The following is a 20,000-nucleotide window of genomic DNA, read 5'->3' as shown; positions in this document are numbered from 1 at the left end:
AATCATTCCGGAATCTTAGAATTCCAAGAATCTAATTCCCAAAAGGGTGGAATTAGACGTAATGTATTTCACGAATGAGTAATTAGTTATTCTTTCTACGTCGTGAGATTCATTTATCATAGAAATATTCGTTAACAAATGTATTAACGCTGCAATTATCGTGTTATCGACCTCTATTTCCTATAATAACGACGAACGGATAAATTATTAGATATGGAGAGAGAAGAGAGAGAGAGAGAGAGAGAGAGAGAGAGAGAGAGAGAGAGAGAGAGAGAGAGAGATTAGACTGAATGTTTTGAGTTTTCTGGGATCAGAACTTCATGGGTCACAGGCGAGAGAGAGAGAGAGAGAGAGAGAGAGAGAGAGAGAGAGAGAGAGAGAGAGAGAGAGAGTTAGACTGAATGTTTTGAGTTTTCTGGGATCAGAACTTCATGGTCATAGGATAGGAGAGAGAGAGAGAGAGAGAGAGAGAGAGAGAGAGAGAGAGAGAGAAACGTGTAATCCATCATTTGAATGACCTTCATTAAAATATACTCGATTTTTACTGACAACTTCTACTTCATTAAACTGAACATTGACAATAGAACCAAAAATGTAATTTGTCGCACATATTTGTCAAGTCAGTTCTTACTCGTGGTGGTAATTAATCTCTGTCTCGTCAAGGCCATTTCTTTACTTCATTTAATGGCTTACGACGAAGTCACCGAAGACATTTAAAGTCAGTAGGGCCTCTGGACCTCGTCTGGAAGATTTCGAGACATCGGTTCTCCAGCAGCAGTTGAGGGCTGAATGGAAAGCTGAAAGATTAGTCTATTACATTATTCTACCGTTCTTTGAGAATTGACAGCGTTTGGGAAACTTAGAAATGATTGTGAAGAGTCTCAGGTTTATCATTTAACTGGAAACGAAAGGATGAGGCTCTCCAGGCGTATTCTGGAAATAAGAAAACTTTGGAATCCATAAGTCTCATGTTAAGGCTAAATACTATTCCATTACAGAAATTTGTCACTGAGTTTAATTCTATGGCTGAGGCTTTCCAGGCATATTCTGGAAACGAGATAACGCTGGAATCCATAGGTCTCAGGTTAAGGCTTAATACTCTTAGATACCAGTAATTTGCCACTGAATTGGAATTCCAAGGCTGAGACATTCCAGGCGTATTCTGGAAACGTGAAAACGCTGGAATCCATAAGTCTCAGGTAAAGGCTAAATACCCTCAGCTTCCAGGAGTGTATCACTGAACTGGAAACCAAAGGCCGAGGCTTTCCAGGCGTATTCTGGAAATGAGGAAACTCTGGAATCCTCCGCTGTCTTTCATTCTGGCTGTAGCGAGAATTTTTGGTGCTCTTTCTTACCATCTGGAACCAAGAGAAGAGGAAGAAGAAGATAGAGAAGAGGGAACTTTCAAGAAACCAAAAGGGCAAATCCAGGACAGAAGACAAAGAGGAGGAGGAGGAGGAGGAGGAGGAGGAGGAGGAGGAGAGGAGGAGGAGGAGGAGGAGGAGGAATAATTAGTAGAAGCCTTCCGCTTACCGCTTGGTCGTACGCCATGCTGGCTGGAATGATCCTCAGCTGCGTGGGCGGCTGGTACAACTCCAGGTCTGGAAGCAACAGGTCCGTCATAGTTGCTCAGGACTTACACATCAAGACAGGTTTCGTCAGCGCCTGCTTGCTGCAGTTCCTCGTGGCTCTGAAGGACCGCCAGATGGTTGGGTTCCTTCGCCTCTTCGCCAAGGTGAAGAAGACGGGAGTGACCCAGTCCCACCGTCCGTTCTGGAAATTCTACTTCCTCTTTGCCATGAACTTGGCGAAAACAGCCTTAGCCTTAGTTTCCGTCTTTTGTTACATGTCTGACGAGGCCCTGATCACCAGGATAAGTTACTGCTTCGTCGTAATCTCACAGATGCTGTGGCTGCCTACGCTGACCTCTGGACTGACCTACGTGGTTTCCAGAACCCTCGCATTAGAACTGGAAGAACTTCTGAATCACTGTCTGGAGAGGACGTAAATAATGTCCTAAAGAAGTTAGCAATCCTGGAAGACGTTCCAGAATGGGGTAATCGACAGAATGCAAACGTTCCAGTCACCGTAAACGTCAGAATTCATGGACAGAGGCTAGCAGAGATACTGGAATTCCAGCGGAACACAAACGGCTGGAATTTGTCTTGACGCTTGGAAATCGCTTCAAAAGACGGGGAAAAAAGCCCACTGAGAAAATGTCGCATTTCTCAAAGATTTTCCCAGAGAACTTGTCACATTTCTTAATACTTTCTGACGAGATCGTGGAGCAGCTGACGCTATACCAAGAGCATTTCATAGTGCTGTCAGCGTCACGATTTCTCTGCTGACGATCATTCAAGCCAGCAAGTCTATTCTAGGAGACACTGGGTTCAGTTTCGTCTCATCCACTCTGCCTTCGACGCTGAATATTCTGTCGATTTTCCTGTCGACCCGAACCTCTCCTGGTCACGGTATGTTTATACTAAAATGCTGAAGTTTGAGTTATGTAAAGTCCCTGTAGGTTGGGAAGTGTCCTGAGGTCTAAATGAACCCTCTTGCCCATTTTCAAACGTTGCCAAGTTGTGTAGTGCTATCTGTTAGCGTCATATAAACAAAATCACTCCCCAATACTGACTTTGTGATATCTTCTTGAAGCTCTCTAAGGATGGAAGTTCACTATGAAGTTTAAACTACTGTAAATGAAAATGACACTATTTTGATGTCTTATTTTACTTTCCAGAGAGAAAAGTGGAAACGTAACATCAGGAGACTTCTGGTAACCGAGAAACATCACAACTTGTCGACCAAGGAAGTTAGTACTACAGTAGATTCACATCAACCGTGCATCTAATATCTAGGCCAGTCCCCTAAGACGCTCCTGGTTGGCTATTGATAAACCAATCAGGGGCGGGGTTTGAACGCTCTCAGTCTCTCTCGAGAGTTCACATAGACAGATATATGTTCCACCTCTCCTGAGGGTTACTTTTGGAAGACGTATCCTTGAGAGTTTCCAGCCCTGTGATTGGCTTATAACAGCCAATTAGGAGCGTCGTAAGGGACTTGCTTAGACCATCAGGTGCACGGCTGATGTGAATCTACTATAATCCTATCCCAATGGGTGAAATTGAGTGTCGTTTGTGTTCAACCAGAGTTAACGAGAATGACCGATGCTCCATATCTAAAATATGATAAAAAAGTGATTGATATTTTAGAAGAAACTAATTTGTGTTTCCTACCAGCACTCTTTTTCTTTTTTGTTTTTGTTTACAGCTTCGTGGAATATTGTTTTTGTTTACAGCTTCGTGGAATATTGTTTCAGCTGGAAGAATGGGGCTACAGTTCTCACCTTGCGGAATCTTCAGCCTGGGCGACGTTGTCTGATCCCCGTGAGTAGAAAGTCTTGAAGATTGTTGCCATTACTTTTAGTTGCCAGTTTTATTCAATGTTGTCACCACAGGCCAAAAAAGTACAGTGATTCTGATAGTTGTCAATTGATTTATCTGCTGTTATGAATATAATTCTGCGGCCCATGAATCTTTAACCACGACCCGGTGGTAGCCTGGACTATATCGTTGCCAGATTATGGCTAACTTTGACCTTAAATTAAATAAAAACTACTGAGGCTAGAGGGCTGCAATTTGGTATGTTTGATGATTGGAGGGTGGATGATCAACAACAAATTTACAAAGCCCTCTACATCATAGTTTTGAAGATCTAGGGCTAAATTTAACCTAAATCGAAGTCTGAGTTAAGAGCTGCAATTTGCTATGATGATTGGAAGGTGGGCATCAACATTTAACCAATTAAACGCTCTCTAGCCTCAGTAGTTTTTTAAGTCTCTATTTAACCTAAATGAATAAAAACTACTGAGGTTAGAGGGCTGCAATTTGCTATGTTTGATGAATTGGAAGGTGGGTGCATCAAACATACCAAATTTACAGCTCTCTAGCCTCAGTAGTTTTTTAAGATCTTAGGGCTTAAATTTAACCTTAAATCGGGAATAAAAAACTAAACGAGGTTAAGGGCTGCAATTTGCCTTTTAAATGGGTTTTGGGGGGGGAAATAAAAATTGGAAGGGGTGGGTATAAACATACAATTTAAGGCTCTCTAGGCCTCCAGTAGTTTTAAGATTAAAGGCTAAATTTAACCTTTAATGGAAATAAAAAACTACGAGGCTTTTAGAGGGCTACAATTTTGATTATGGGGGATGGGGGTGAGGGTGGGACATCAACATACCAATTTACAACTCTCTAGCCTCAGTAGCTTGCTATTATCTGAGGGGGGACAGAAAAGTACGGGCTGACATATTAAAGCCGCACAATAGTAGTGTCCTTTACAGGAAATAAAACAATAACACTAATTGATTTAATTCTTCTGCTAATTCCAGATTGTGTCTACAATCACAACCTATATAATCATCGTCCTTCAATTTCATTTCTCAGAAGGAGCTCAAACTGACTGATAGATTGAAGGCAAGTGGCGTCGCCAGAGGTCTGGAAAGTTACATATGAAGTTGATTGTCAAGTTGTTTTTCTTCTAAATGAAAGTTTGTAATAAATTTTTTTACGTCAGAATCCATTATTTTTTTTGTTTTTGTCGGGTCGGGTGTTATTCCTAACAGCTTGATTTTTCTGTTGTTTTATTTTTAAGGAACTGATTGTGGAAACAACAGTTATGAAGTATAAGGTTATTCATTTTTCTTTTTAAAGCAAAAAACAACATTGCTGATATGATATAGTGATTGATTAGGAGGTTTTTTACTTCCTCAGAGAGAGAGAGAGAGAGAGAGAGAGAGAGAGAGAGAGAGAGAGAGAACCCTTTACGTCATTAAGACGCAACTCGATTCATCTCGAGTTACGACAAGTACCGTAAACCGAGCTCATTAAGAAGTGTTTAACTTACTTGTTGAATACGTAGTGAAATCATGGCAGGTTGTCACTATAAAGTTAGATAACTTAGTTAATAGTTAGACTACTCTTCGATGCATAACATACATATATACATAGGTCTACTACATATACGTATACAAGTATACATACATCTCTCTCTTCTCTCTCTCTCTCTCTCTCTCAACAAATTTATTTTTCATTCCATATCCGGAATGAATGATAAATGGCATTGACTTTGAGTAGTTACAAAAAAATCAATTTCTCTCTCTCACCTGCAAATATTACTTTCTTAATCTAATTTCTGTTTTTTTTGGAAAACAAAAACACCATTCTCCCTTTTATTCACACCATTCCCAGATTGCCTCTCTCTCTCTCTCTCTCTCTCTCTCTCTCTCTCTCTCTCTCTCTCTCTCTCTTCCATTTTTGTTATCCAATTTCTTCTCTTAAATAAAAACAGTTTGTAATTTTATTCACTATACAGACTCGATTGCCCAAAGTCCCATTTTCTATGTTTTTATTTACATTTGGGGGGAAACTCTAAAAGATTTAAAGTCACGGCAAAACGCAGCCACTCCAATGATGAAACTTGAACAATGGGCCAAAAAAACACTTCCAACGGGATATATATATATATCTCTCTTCTCTCTCTCTCTCTCTCTTCTCTCTCTCTCTCTCTTCTCTCTCTCTCTCTTCGTAAGTTTTTATTTCGGGAAAAAAGAAAATGCACAAGAGTTTTGAAAAAGGGCTTTTGTCTTGTATCAGAGTCTGTCAGAATGATGACAAATCTGCCAATATAAATTCCCATTGTACTGATAAATAGTCAGTAGCTGCTCCTAGTAGTTATTTCTTTATTTCCTTAGAAGAAACATTACACGAATTTCCATCAATGTAAGTATTTTTTATGATAGAAATTAGGGTATCCTACATTAAGCTCCATGATTGCATTACGATTTCAAGTTTTTCTAGGAAGACTGAAAATCATGAAGTAAACTAAGTGAGACAAAGCTTTATCCATTATATTATTGTTATTATTATGAAGACAAAGAAGAAGATAACTAGAAGAGGAAGAAGTTTATATGGCTGGAAATGACATCAGAGAGGATCTGTATCAAAAGAGCAAAATCTAGTCGTTTCTGGAGGCCAGAAATAGATTCTTAAGACGAGAAAATATTTCCCATTAAATTCCTTTTGGACATTCAAAGGTTCAGTTGAGGGACAATCGGCTTTACACCGTCTTGACGATACTTCTATTGTTCTCAAAGCCTCCGTGGTGAGTGGTAAGACCCGGAAAAGTAAGCCCCAAGTAATCCCCTCCTCAAAGGGGCCGTAAGAGAAGTCCTCTGTGAGGCACTGTGTAGAGGTGACATTCCGGGAACTTGTCGTGGGAGGAGACGAGGAATTACATTGCATGTCCTTTTTAGCGAAGGCTTAGAAGTTTGTTCCCTATGACGGAATTTTTCTTTGGGGGAGGCAAGGAATGTCACATCTTATGAGAGAGAGAGAGAGAGAGAGAGAGAGAGAGAGAGAGAGAGAGGACCTCTGGAACGGGTTGTGAGATTCTTTCAGTGTTTTCCATCTTTCGTCATCGTCAGTTACTCATCTCTCTCTCTCTCTCTCTCTTTTCAACCTTAATTCAATGGTATAATAACTCCAGGCTCGTGCTCTGAAGACCATTGGTTTCGAACCCGGACTGTCACTAGTCCACTACCAAACCCAGCTGTGAATTGTACCCGAGTTAGCTGGGGTGTTGGGGCTTGCCAGCCTCACCGCTAGAGATTTTGTGATAATGGGATGGTTGTATAGTTAGTCCTTTACGGGCGATACCACCCCCTTACTCTTTAAGGGATGTTGGGGTTGGGGGAGGAGGGAAAGGGAGATGTTTTTTATTTATAAAAGCGTGGATTCCACCGGCAAACATTTACATCAAAGAGAGCAAAGCTGCATTTCACAGACAGCACTTATTAGACTCCTGCCGGGGGCTGTGCTGCAGCACGTGCAGCTGCTCTTTTAGGAAAGGCTGCTGCTGCTGCTGCTGCTGCTGTCATCATCCTTTGCAGCTTCTTCCCCCCACCCCCGAAACACCCCCTTCTCTCTAAAGTCTTTGATCTTTCCACCGTCCTTATGAACTGCAGAGCTGCATCCCCAAAGAGGGAGAGAGAGAGAGAACCCAAGTGGAAAAAGATGCCGTCTGTAGCAGACTTTTTCGTAGGGGCCCCTCAGCACGGCATTGCCTCTCCCCCACCCCTACCCCCACCCCCACCCCCACCCCCACCCCCCCCCCACCCACCCACACCCCTCCCTCAGGGGATTACAGAATGGCCCAGGGTTTCTCCAGGGTAAGGCCGAAGCCACCACGGCCAGTCCTTTGGGACAAACGAGGGAATGATGTCTCAAAGGCCTTTGTTCTAACTTCGACTTCCTTGAACGAATAAGGAAAGTTAATCAGATGTTATTCCGAAGAATGGGAGAATGCAATTTAAAGACTAAAGAAGTAAAGACGAGCATTCTTCAGAGATTTGGGAGAGGAGGTTAAATGAATGGAAAGATAAGAGTCACCGCCTCAGAGCCAAGGAGGTACGTTTTCCAGCGAATGGCAGATTTGACACAGAGAGAATGTTCCTCTTGTTTACAAGATTCCAGGGTTCTGTTACAGTCCAGCAAGCAGTAGCAGCAGCCACCCCCCAACACACTCAACCACTCACACCTACAGACAGCCCCACCCAAATTTCCACCCCCCCCCCCATCCCACACCTACCCACCCCCACACCTAACATTTCTTGACCCATTTAGGTCAAAGGAAATGTTCCCTTGGTGTAAAATTTGCGAAGAATCGAAATTAGAGGTTAAAATATATTAACTTTCGAATAATGTTATATTTGTGACTGCTAAGGGGAATTTGATTTCTGCCCTAGTACTGTTCTTCTTGCATTTAGAGAGAGAGAGAGAGAGAGAGAGAGAGAGAGAGTAGAGTAGAAAAACCTATCCTTTCAATAAATTATCTAGGGACAGAAACAGTAAAAAACGAAAGAGAGTGAGAGAGAGAGAGAGAGAGAGAGAGAGAGAGAGACAGAGAGAGAGATTCAGAAAATAGATAAGAAAAAACCTTTATAATCACTGAAGAAATTCTATAAAAATCTGTCCTTTCAATAAATCATCTAGGGACAGAAACAGATAAAAATAAACAAGAGAGAGAGAGAGAGAGAGAGAGGGTTACCATGGCAACCCCCCAAAAAAAAATTTCCACGAACTGGTGAGATCCAGTAGTATTTACTTGATATACATAGTATATGGCCGGATTGGATTCCAAGAGACGCCTGAAAAGTAGATATCCTACACTAATTGGTATGAGAGAGAGAGAGAGAGAGAGAGAGAGAGAGAGAGAGAGAGAGAGAGAAGAGAGGAGAGAGAGAGTGACTTAACCTCTTTCAGAAAACTGGACAGTAAATATTATTCAATATATATATACATATTAAAATTATGGGTGTATGAAAGTGTGTATAAAACACTCACATACACCAACACAAGCTCTATGATGGCATTGGCAATTAATCAAATGTGTATACCAGTTCCCAACATATCCCAAACGTATCCCAAAAGTATCCCAAACGTATCCCAAACGTATCCCTCCAACTGGGTCATCCATCATCAGTTGCCCAATTGAGACAGAATGATAAATGCTTCATAGCATCTGGAGAATATTCCTTCATGTAATCCCATAAGTGTATAGTCTGGGATTAACAGTTTTATGAATTCTGGTGGCCCTGGAAGATGGGTAGATTTTTTTTTTGAATATTCCTTCCTGTAATCCCAATACCTGTATAGTCTGGGATTAATGGGATTAACTGTGATCTGTCAAAAATGGCTTAGGAATTCTAGGGAGGGATTTATTAGAGTATTCCTTTGCATGATTTTTATAGCTGTATTGTAAAGAGAGAGAGAGAGAGACCTTACCTTACAGACCTTACATGTTGTTCGGGTTGCCCCAGGTCCCTCAGTGTGAGGCCCCTCTAATGTCTACCAGAGAGAGAGAGAGAGAGAGAGAGAGAGAGAGAGAGAGAGAGAGAGAGAGAGAGAGAGAATTCGTACTTACAAAAGGAATAATTTCTCCTTCATTTGCATGATGTCTTCATGGTAAGGAGAGAGAGAGAGAGAGATAGAGAGAGAGATGAGGGGAGAGATGAGAGAGAGAGAGAGAGAGAGAGAGGAGAGAGAGAGAGAATTCTCACTTACAAAAGGAATAATTTCTCCTTCATTTGCATGATGTCTTCATGGTAAGGAGAGAGAGAGAGAGAGAGAGAGAGAGAGAGAGAGAGAGAGAGAGAGAGAGAGGGAGAGAGAGAGAGAGAGAGAGAGAGAGAGAGAGAGAGAGCTAATGGAGATAAGGAATTGTGACTTAAATTGCATTTGGATTATTTTTTGTTTGCTTGCAAGAAATGATTCATATATTTTTTTTTTTGCTTCGTGGAAATATATTTATGGATCAGTTTTAATTTCTGCTTTGTTTTCGTATTGTCTGTGATTGAATGTGCATGAATATGTGTGAATATGTGTATGCATATATATATATATATATATATATATATATATATATATATATAATATATAAATGTATTATATATATATCATATAAACATATAAACAAATATAAATAATTTTATGTATATAAGTATATGAATAAAGACAAAATCCACGAGGAAAGTGAAACAATGGAGTAAGCGCTGCGAGGCCTTGCGACTTCTCGTCCTTTACTAAAGCCTAGTAAAGGACGAGAGTCGAAAGGCCTCACACCGGCTATGCCATTTTTAAAATTTTCTCTGTGTATTTTGTCATTCTTTTTATACTCATCAGGTTCTAAACTCTCGTGATTCAGTATATATATATATATATATATATATATATATATATATATATATATATATATATATAGGTAAGGTGTACCCGTATCCCACCGCGAAGGCAGACAGTGATAGATCCCGTCTCATTCAGCTTTAATCAAAGAGGGGCCACTAAGTCTTAAACTATTTATCAGCCGTGGCAGAGAAAATCTCATAAGCATCAGGGAAGTGACTGATGGGCTTACGCCTTCTTGCACGGTGGTCTTCAATCAAGGGAGGGAGGGAGGGGGTGGGGGTCCTATTCTCCTTTTATTATTAAAAAACAGAAATAGAAGTTGGTCTTTTGTTTTTATTCTAATCTTTTTTTGCTTACTCGGAGAGTAAGTCTACAAATCCCTTTGTTGTTGCTGTTTGTGTGGGGTAGGAAAGGGTCTATGGAAAAGCCTGAAAAGGTCTGAAAGAGAGCCGTTTCGCAATGAGTTAAAGATACAGGAATTTTAGGATATGATATTAATGATTTATTTTTCAGAAAGGAAGATGTCAAAAATCAATAATGCGCCTGTTAGACAGTACTACAGAACAATAATTTCTCATATAATAAAAGAATACAGCGCATATATTTTGATTTTCGTTGGTGAAACAGTGTTCTATTTGACCCTACATTTTAGCATGCGGCACGAGTAAGCTGGAGGTCGGATCACGCCTTGTATTCTAATATATATTTTTTATTCATTTGTTTTTATTTTGCTTCGAAATTTTGGTCGTTAATGTGGCTTTCTATAGTTTGAATTGTTTTAATTGGAAATAGAATTATCATCAGTTAACTGGCGTTACAGCGGAGTGAGGTCAGTTATTCAGAATTATATGATAATTCCTGGATAAATGATCGATTATAATTATCCAAATAATTAATGGAAAATACCTTATGTTACTTACAAGTAAAATATCTGCTGAATTACTGGTCTGATTATCTGGCGTTACAACGCTCGGGGTCAGTTATTTATAATCATATAACTATAATTATGATACTCTGAATGAATTATTTATTACAAATTATGTAAGTAATTTAAGGGCAGTTATTACTATTATTTTCAACTTACCATCTTCTGAATGATCGACTTACTGTCACTAGCTATCTGGCGTCACAATGACCAGGGACAATGGAATACTAATCTGAATAAAATCTTTATTTTGGAGGTTTGATGTCAAAAGGAGAGAAAGAAATTTCTCTCTCTAAAAAATAACCTCTCCAGCAAAGGTTTTTTTTCATTCGAAATGAACCGAAAAAGGTTTTTATGTGCAAAAAAAAACAAAAAAAAAAAAAAACTAAAAAAAAAACTAAAGGGGAGACGACCCAACGCAAATTCTTAGAGGAGTTTACAAAAACTACGATCAGAAGAAGTATTCCTGGTAGTAGTAGTTTTTTTTTTCTGTAAAAGAACTCTATTAAGCCAGCTTTGTTAGTTTGTCTGTTCACCCTAAGATCTTCAAACTACCGAGGCTAGAGGGCTGCAAATTGGCATGTTTATCATCCACCTTCCAATCATCAAACACACCAAATTGCAGCCCTCTAGCATCAATAGATTTAATCTTATCTTAGGTTAAATTTTGCCCTCACATCTTAAAAACTACAGAGGCTAGAGGGCTGCAAATTAGTATGTTGATCATCCACCCTCCAATCATCAAACACACCAAATTACAACCTTCTAGCCTCAGTAGCTTTTATTTTATTTAATGCTGAAATTACACCATGTATCATACGTCTGGCAGCGCTATAGATTCCAACAACATAAGCCACCACTGGACTGTGGTTGAGTTTCATGGCTCAACGGCGCAGTTTTCTTTTATCTAGCTTTGTTTTCTTCTCATTCCGAATCTTTCCCATATAACGGAAGGGAAGGATATGTTTTTTTCTCTTCTTCGCTTCTTTGTTGCCCATTTGAAGGAAAAGACGCTTACCAGGATTTTTACGCAGCTGGAAAAAAAAAAAAAAGAAAAAAACTACGACTAGAAGTATTCCTTGGTTGTAGGGGTGTGTTTTTTTTTCTTTTCTTCCTTTCTTCCTTCCGCCATGTCCCTAATGGGCTTTTTGAAATCCTCCGTGGGGGGGTCATTTTTTTCAAAGAGATAAGACCCGACGCTTCGTTTTTGTTCTGAAGGTTATGGGAACTATATAAAATGATATGGGAAAGCTTTTTATTTTTATTTTTTTGTTGATGTTTTTTGTTGGATTTTTGTTTTTTAGCTAAGAGGTTTTCCGCCTCGCGTGGATAACAGCGTTAATAGTCATGATTTTTTCAGTGGTTGTGAAAGGGGTTCTCTGAAGATTTTCATTAGGAGGGTTCATGTATATTATCAGGGTAAATGACACCACACATTTGTATATCTATAATATATATATATTATATCTCTAATGAATTTAAATTGTGTGGATAACTATATATATATATACAGATATAGAGAGATGGAGAGACGACTGAGGAGATGAGAGATGAGAGAGAGAGAGAGAGGAGAAGGAATAAACGTTTTTGTTTTACTGAGAGAGAGGCGAAGAGGGAAGAGAGAGAGAGAGAGAGAGAAGGTATACAAGTTGTTTTACCTGAGAGAGAGAGAGAGACGGAGAGAAGAGAGAAGAGAGAGGGAAGCGAGAGAGAGAGAGAAGGATACAGTTTGTTTTACTGAGAGGAGGGAGATGGAGAGAGGCGAGAGAGAGAGATAGAGAGGAATACGAGAAGGAACTAACAGTTTTTATTGAGCTTCCTTGAGAGAGATAAAGGGAAGGGGGAGAAGCCGAGAGGAAGGAATACCAATGGGTTTTATTTGAGAGAGAGGAGAGAGAGAGAGGAGAGCGAAGAGAGAGATAGGAGAGAGAGAGATGAGAGAAGGAAGTAATACAGTGTTTTACTTGGAGAGACGAGAGAGGAAGGGTAAGAGAGAGAGAGAAGAGAGAGAAGGAAGGAATACAGTGTTTTAATGAGATAGAGAGAGAGAGAGAGAAGGAATAAGGAATACGAGTGTTTTATTGAAGGAGGAGAGAGAGAGATGAGGAGAGAAGAGAGACGAGAGAGGACCGAGAGAGAGGAAGAGAAGGAATACAGTGTTTTACCTGAGAGAGAGGAAGAGGGAGTGAGGAGAGAGAGAGAGAGAGAAGGAAGGATACAGTGTTTTACTGGAGAAGATGAGAGAGAGAGAGATGAGATGACCGGGAGAGAGAGAGGCGAGAGAACGGAATACAGTGTTTTTAACTGAGGAGAGAGAGAGGGAGGGAGAGAGAGAGAGAGAGAGAGAAGGAAGTAATACAGTTGTTTTATTGAGAGAGGAGAGAGGAGAGAGAGAGAAGGATACAGTTGGTTTTATTGAGAGAGAGAGAGAGAGAGCGACCGAGAAGGAGAGAGAGAGAGAGAAGGAATTACAGGTGTTTTCTACTGAGAAGAGAGAGAGGGAGGAGAGAGAGAGAGAGAGATAGAGAAGGAAGGAATACAGTGTTTTATTGAGAAGAGAGAGAGAGAGAGAGAGAGAGAGAGAAGAGAGAAGTGGCGAGAAGGATACAGTGGTTTTTACTGAGGAGAGAGAGATAGGGAGGAGAGAGAGACGAGAGAGAGAGAAGGAATGACAGTGTTTTTTATTGAGAGAGAGAGGAGAGCAAGAGAGAGCAATGGATACAGATGTTTTATTGAGAGAGGAGATACATTACTCCTTACCTTAACAGACCTTATACATCGTTGTTCGGGTTGCCCAGGTTCCCTCAGTGTGATGGACGAGCCTCTAATGGTCTACCAGAGAGTTTGCTAGTACATCTTCCGGTATATTTTGCATTTCTTCCAATCTTGGATGGTCTGGGATGACCAAGTTTAGATATTTGTCGAGCTTTTTTTATTTCTTAAAACAACATCTACCGCTTCACTCCCTGATAATTCTGCCTCAGATGAGGGCTGGACAACGCAATTGAATATACGGCTGCATTAATCGATGCTGGTGCGTAGTGGATTAATCGTACCTGTGTGCTTTCACCTTTATTTTTCCTGGTATATTTTTTTGGGCCGCTATTTATCTACCGTCTGCTTGCTCTTGCTGATAATTTTTAGTTGTCCCATTGATATTTTCTGCTATTCCTTCTATCTGTTTGCCATGGCCTTGAACTTATCAGTACGTTCCTCTTCCTTTCCTTTCCAGACTATATAATTTTTAAGAAATTTGTGTCTTTCCCAGTCGTTCTAGGTCCACTTAACTTCTTTCTATTCTTAGCTTGTGTAAAGGACCTTTGTACCAACTCTCTATTTGTTGGTCAATAATTTCCTTTTGATAGTGTGGGGGCGTACCATATCATCTTGCAATAGTTCAAGTGGACTACTAAACATATGTTTTTTATAAAGCAAACTAATCATGTGTTCAGCTTTTTCTTGTTTTTGAAGTGTCCGTAACTAACATTCCCATTTTTGCTTTACATTTTGCCAACAGAGTTTGCTATTTGATCATTGGCATAAACATGTTTCCATATTCATCATCACACCAAAGGTCTTTTAACACTGCTTCCATTATTTGGTGATAGAGAGAGAGAAGAGAAGAGAGAGAACGAGGAGGAAGGAATGCACTGTTTTAATTGAGAAGAGAGAGAAGAGAGCGTAGAGAGAGATGAGAGAGAAGGATACGGTGTTTTATTGAGAAGAGAGAGTGAGAAAGAGAGAGAAGAGGAGAAGGAAGGAATACAGTGTTTTATGAGAGATTAGGAGGAGAAGAGAAGAGATGAGATGAGAGCGAGAGGAGAGAAGAGAAGGAATACACTTTTTTGTTTATTGATAGAGAGAGAGAGAGTAGAGATGAGAAGATAGAGAGAGAAGGGAATACACTGTTTTTAACTTTGAGAGAGAGAGAGAAGAGAGAGATAGGAGAGAGCGGTGAGATGAGAGAGAAGAGAGAGGAAGGATAACAGGGTTTGCTTTTGAGAGGAGAGAAGAGAGGAGGAGAGAGGAGAGAGAGAGAGGAGAGAAGGATACAGTGTTTTTATTGAGAGATAGAATAGAGAGAGAGAAGAAGGATACAGGTTTTGTTTTGATTTAGAGAGGCGAGAGAGAGAGAGATAGGAGATAGAGAGAAGACGAGAGAAGGAGGTCCAGTGTTTTTAACTGAGAGAGAGAAGAGAGGGAGAAGGGAGAGAGAGAGAGGGAGTAGGGATAAGGATACCAGTGTTTTTACTGAGAGAGAGAGAGAGGGAGAGAGAGGAGAGAGAAGAGAGCGAAAGGAGAGAGAAGGAATACAGGTGTTTTATTGGAGAGAGAAGAGAGAGAAGGAGAGAGAGGGAGAGAGAGAGGAGAAGAGAAGGAAGGATACAGTGTTTTTACGTTTTACTGAAGAGAGAGAGGAGAGAGAAGAGAGAGAGAGAAGAGAGAAGGAATACAAGGGTTTTGTTTTTAATTTTTTGGAAAGGAGAAAAAAAAGAAGAAAGGAAAAGGAGAGGAGATGGATTTCCGTACGTACAACTTGAAACACATAAATACACTGAAAACCGCATTTTGTTTATCTGAACAAGAGCAGAAGGAAAGTGAAAAAAAAGTCTAAAAATATATATTAAAAGACCGGAATATTCTAACCTAAAAAAAATGAAATCTGGTAAACTGACGTCCTGAAAGGAGGGTAATGGTTTTTACCCCCCTCCCCCCCGCCCCTCCCCCCCCCCCCCCCCCCCCCCCCCCCCCCCCCCCCCCCCCCCCCCCCCCCCCCCCCCCACTCGATTATCCAAAATATTCCTAAGGGAAGGACAATTTTTCATTTTGCATCTGAAAGAAAAAAAAAAACAAAAAATTAAGCGTTGAAAAGGCTGTCAGGAATTCGTTACCTCCTCCACAAATAATGGCTCAAAAAGCCCTCTGAGAACGAAAAAAAAAAAGTTGGTAGTTTTTTTTCGTAAAGAGAAAAAAAACGACAATCAAATTCCCTAAACAGGTTATATATGTAATGTGTAAAGGTTTTTTTTTTTTTTGTTCTTTTAAGTCTTTTTTTGTCCTTCTTGTGGAAGTTTTGGTTTGGGAGAAAATCCTTATTTTTATATTCTTAGTAGTTTTGCGTTTTGAATTTCGATTATTTCGTTTAAATTTTGAATTTATTTTTTTGAATGATTCTTGGTCCTGTCTTTTTTGGGATATGTAAATAATAATTATAAGTAATATATTATACAGAATGTAATATATCATACCCGTAGTTTTTTATATTATACCTATATATTATATGAGATATCTATATCTATGTAGTTTATATATATATATATTATATTATCATATATTATAGATATATCCTAAATAATATATATGTATATCTATATATACTATATATATAATGATATAATTAAAGATCTATATATATCGATATAATAGATACTATGGATTTACTATTATATATCTATTATATAATAATAATTATATAAATCTATATATCTAATAATTGCTCTGTTATATATAATATAAGGGATACGTATATTTCTACTACGTTATCATATATATACTATTCTATATATACTATATAAAGTCATCATATCACATTCACCGTGATTCTTATATACATACATGCGAGCTAGAAAATGTTGTCGCTTTAATATCTCAATTGTTGACTTCTAGTCCGGAGTTCAATATATTTTTATATATGCCTTTGTAACCGAAGGGGTGAAACATTTTATTCAGGCCCGATAATAGAATTGTCGGCGCCCAGGCCAGCTAAACCGAAGGCCCGGACACAATACAAATCCGCAGGAAACGGTTTCGTGAAGCTTTTACCTGGGTTCACGCCGCTGGGGTGGCGCCGAACAATTCTATTAATCGGCCAGAATAAAACAAAATTAACCCTTCGTTCAATAAGCATTATGTGAAAAACATATATTTAATTCCGAGGTAGGAGTGAATTAGATCCTTAAAGGACACATTTGTAGCTCGTATTGTATATATACTATATATATATATTATTTAATATATTATATATATATATCTTATATTGTATAAAATTATATTATATTGTATATAATATATATAAATAATATCATATATATATATATTATATCTATATATATAATAATATATATGGTATCATATATATTATAATATATAGAATTATATACTATATATAAAATATATTATATCTATATATAATTATGATTATCATATATATCATATAATCTATAATATATACTATATTTCTATATAATAATAACTATATAATATAAAATATATTATATAATATATATTATATTAAAATATAAATATATTAATATATAAATATATAAATATATTTTTTTAATTATATCGGAATTATATATTATAATATTTATATAATCTTTAATATATATATATAAAAATATATATACATATAATATTTATATATATATCGATATATATATAGTATATACTATCAATATTATTACCAAGTCCAAAAATCCCTTAAACTTACAAAACACAATATTCATAGGTATTAGAAAGCCCAGCCCAGGAACGTTATTTTACCTTTGTATTAACTATTAATCTAATGTTTTTGGGAATTATCATTAAATTATTCTTGTTTGGATTCTGTACAGAGGTTTTCAGGCAGGCCTGCCCAATAACTCTTTGGAATATTATGCCACCGGGATTTTCTATTTGATATGACCTCAGTGTATTCCATTAAACTAAAGGCTTCATGACTGAAGTCATTCTAGAATTTATCTCTTTCTCTGTCTGGTCTGTCTGTCCTGTCTCCTTCTCTCTTCTCTCTCTTCTCGTCTCTCTCTCTCTCTTCTCTCTTCTCTCTCTCCTCAACCCCCAAATCAATTTTACATTAAGAACAGCATGATTGGGAAGCTTACAATCTTTTAACATTTACCAAACAACCAAACAAGTAAATAAATAGTTAAATAAGTAACCAAATACAAAGCGAAGGTAAACAAAACAATCAATCACAAACAAACAACCATATTTACCATAAACTAAAGAATCCCATGGTTTACCAAGGGGAGTCCCTGTAGACGGTAATTATTGCAACTTTGGGCCGAAATGCTACGACACCACATCTTAAGATGGGAATGCTTGGAGTCATTGCTCATCTCTCTCCTCTCTCGCCTTTCTCTCTCCTCATTCTCTCTCTCTCTCATCCAGAGATGCATTGCATCATCATACATTTCTGACCAAAGTTCACAGTCTCTTGTTCCATCCATATGAGCATTTATTGGCCTTTCTGGCAGATTCCCAGTGATACAAATGAGGTTGGAGACTAAATGTGGTGAGTTTCTCATTAATACTGGCCTCTGCTCTCTCCTTCTCTCTCTCTCTCTCTCTTCTTTCTCGGTTAAAACCACTATATTCTCTCCTCTGTCTCTCTCTCTCGTTCCTTTCAACTCTTCTTTATCTCATTTTCATTTCAAGTACAATGGCCCTGGCACTCCTCTCTCTCTGTCTCTCTCCGAATCAATACCTTCAACTTAATCATCTTTGTCTGTCCTAGTCTGTTCTCTCTCTAGTATGTTGTGTGCAAGGAAGGAGAGAGAGAGAGAGAGAGAAGAAGAAGCTCAAAACGCCCCAGCATCAACAATTTACATCATACGGAGCCTATTTCCCAAAAGTGGTAGGCCTGTCTAAAAGTCCATTAGGCTGATCGGCCTATGGAACCAAGATAGACCCTCTAAAAGGCCACTACAGGGGACCCCAGTAATGGCCCCCACAATAAGATCCAGGATGATAATGTTCCGCCTTTTGTCCCATTTTATGGGGCCCACAGATTGGGAGTTGGACGTTTGTAGCTGAGTAAAAGGGACACATATAAAAGTTGCTGTTTTTGTGAGGTGATTCCCAACTACATTTGAATTTACCCGAAACACAACCTCTGTCAGCCAACAAGTTGGTAGAGAATATGGATGATGGAGATTTTCCAGCCTTGTTCCTTGGGGCGGAGGTTTGTTTGGTGGTTCAAAACAAAAGTTTTTTTCTTTTTTTCTGATGGAGTTTGTAAAATGGTTTTATATGTTGTGATTTGTGATTATGGGAGAAAAGTTTTTTTTTTTTTTGTTTTAAGCTGTTTTTTGTATCAAATTTATATTTATTTAAAATTAGATCGACGACTTTGTGAAATTGCAGTTTTTTTCTCTTCATCTCTCTCTGTCTCTCCACTACCTTCTTTTTCTCTTTCTCCCTCCATTACTCTCTTCTCCCCCCTCTCTCGTCTTTCTCCAGTGATAGTCGTCATCTTGCTTGGTGAAGACCGTTCCTGCGCGAAAGTCCAGAATTAATCGAACAGATTATCACCAGTTTAACATTACGTCTAAAGAATTGAGAAATTACTAAGAAGTGTTCGTGAACTACTCGGTGATCAAGATTAGTGTGGAATTAGTAGGATAAATCCGGTTTCTCTAAGTTTAGTTTGATCAAATCAGTGAAATTACTGTAAATCAGAACAAGATGGCCAGTAAGCCTCCAACAACTGCGGAAAAAAAAAATGGCGAGATTTAGCTTGCTTGGCCAGATTCGCAATACGATGAGGTTAGCAGGAAGGGGAACTGGCATTTCTGGATCTATGAAATCAGCAACAGTCCTAAACCAAAAAGAATACAAAATCATTCCATAGATATAAATTCGAAGGATACGAATTCCTTCAAACTGGAACAAATCAAATGAAAACATCTTGAAAATTAATTGAAGAAGTTCCAAATAAAATCCAATTGGGTCGAAGGAGACTCATAAAGAAAATAAAAAATACATAAACCGCAACATAAATTCCGACAAAGGAAAATGAATAAAGGTGAAACCTTGTGAATATCCTAATTGACCTGCAATCGAAAAAGGAATGTCCAAAAATCATGTTAAAACTGTGTAAAGGTGGTGGTATAGCATAGTTAATCCACAAAACCTGATCAGAAAATGTGCCGCATGCAACATTCCGACCCGATCCACAGTGTGCTGAGGTAATGCCAAGATATGAGAAAAGACACAAGAAATTTTTATTTTTGCTCAACATGTCTACCCATGGGATAGGAACAATGTTATTAAATCAAAGATTGAATGTACAAATAGTTGAGGATAGGAATGAAGAAGAATGAAGGCAGGAAGGAAGGAAGAAGAAGACGAAGAAGAAGAAGAGGAAAAACGTAAGAGAAGTAAACAAAACTGAAATGACAGAAAAAGATAAGGAAAACAAAGAACAAGATGAAAAGTATGGATGCAGAGATACTCAGTTGATACTACCATATGCGGCTAATAAAGCCAAGAATACCTACGAAGAAATAAATTACGATATGAACAGCACAAAAGAAAATGCCGAAGAGGCTCTA

General features: G+C 38.5%; 1 protein-coding gene across 1 annotated transcript in view; it reads left to right on the top strand.

Annotated features, from left to right (window-relative positions):
• Positions 1-20,000, top strand: part of LOC135199524 (lon protease homolog, mitochondrial-like) — a 120,285-nt gene that overhangs the window by 40,921 nt on the left and 59,364 nt on the right. The gene's annotated exons all lie outside the window — the stretch shown is intronic.

The sequence above is a fragment of the Macrobrachium nipponense genome, chromosome 25 (assembly GCF_015104395.2).
Source record: "Macrobrachium nipponense isolate FS-2020 chromosome 25, ASM1510439v2, whole genome shotgun sequence".
NCBI lineage: Eukaryota > Metazoa > Arthropoda > Malacostraca > Decapoda > Palaemonidae > Macrobrachium > Macrobrachium nipponense.
This window is presented reverse-complemented; position numbering and strand designations above follow the sequence as displayed.